Source organism: Epinephelus moara, chromosome 16 (assembly GCF_006386435.1).
Source record: "Epinephelus moara isolate mb chromosome 16, YSFRI_EMoa_1.0, whole genome shotgun sequence".
NCBI lineage: Eukaryota > Metazoa > Chordata > Actinopteri > Perciformes > Serranidae > Epinephelus > Epinephelus moara.
The window spans coordinates 4817564-4818731 of record NC_065521.1 but is presented as its reverse complement, the minus strand read 5'-3'; the positions used below and the strand labels follow the sequence as shown (position 1 = coordinate 4818731).

Genomic DNA, 1168 nt, shown 5'->3' with positions numbered 1-1168 from the left:
CAGACCTATGTCTCAACGTTTAGTTTCACCTAACATTGTAACTTGTTTGTAACAAACATCCAACATATGTTTGTGGTCAGACAAACGCAAGGAAATGCAATGCAAATTTATTTGTATAGCACATTCTTTTCTTTACATAGAGTGCAAGAAACAACACAGGGATTAACATAGTAAGCACATGGCAATTCAAACAAAGTATTAAAAAAGCAATCAGAAACAAAATGTAAATCAAACTAGTGTCACAGAAACTAGGCGTATTGATCCAGCGGGAACTATACATCGATGCTCACACGCTACTCATTTCGTGTCTATATCTTTGAAAATATACGTGACAGCCGAGCTAGCGGGTTTTTACACAGAAACAGCTGGACAAGTGATGAGCAGCACAGCAGAGCGGAATGACAGACAGTAATAGGAGTGTGGTGTGGTGTTATTTTTCACCACTCGATAAAGTCACGGCAAAATGTACAATATGTGATAAGAAGGTTGCACACAGCAGCAACACCAGCAGCCTATTTAAACATTTAAAAAGTACACACCCCGAAAGTCACAATGAGCTTGAAAAACGACAAGGGGAAACAGAGAAAGACAGGTCTGCTGCTGCTGCACCACCCGCTGTCCGGCAAAAGACCCTACATGAGAGTTTGCAGAAAGGAAAAGTATATCCAGGTACAGGTGAATTCTTCAACATCGAGACCATAATCTAATGATTTTAGCAGGTCAAGAGGGTAATTTTAATTAGGAGAAATCACCATGGAACTCCTCTATTTAACATTGTTTTTGGTAATAATCATGCAAATTCTAACTCTAGAATTTGCATATACATTTAGGAGTCCAAACAGTGGATTAAGCCAGGTTGAATTTACTATGAGGATAAATTAGTGGCAAAAGTTTCTAGGAGGATGTGGGTAATTTTGTTTTTTTATGCCACAAAAATAAGTGTTTCTATTTATGAGGGGAATATGTATGTATATACAGTGGTGTGAAAAAGTGTTTGCCCCCTTCCTGATTTCTTACTTTTTTGCATGTTTTCCACACTTAAATGTTTCAGATCATCAAACAAATTTAAACATTAGTCAAAGATAACACAAGTAAACACAAAATGCAGTTTTGAAATGAAGGGTTTTATTAATGAGGAAGAAAAAAATCCAAAGCTACATGGCCCTGT

General features: G+C 37.1%; 1 protein-coding gene across 9 annotated transcripts in view; it reads left to right on the top strand.

Annotated features, from left to right (window-relative positions):
• Nucleotides 1-1168, top strand: part of vps13d (vacuolar protein sorting 13 homolog D) — a 274881-nt gene that overhangs the window by 210497 nt on the left and 63216 nt on the right. The gene's annotated exons all lie outside the window — the stretch shown is intronic.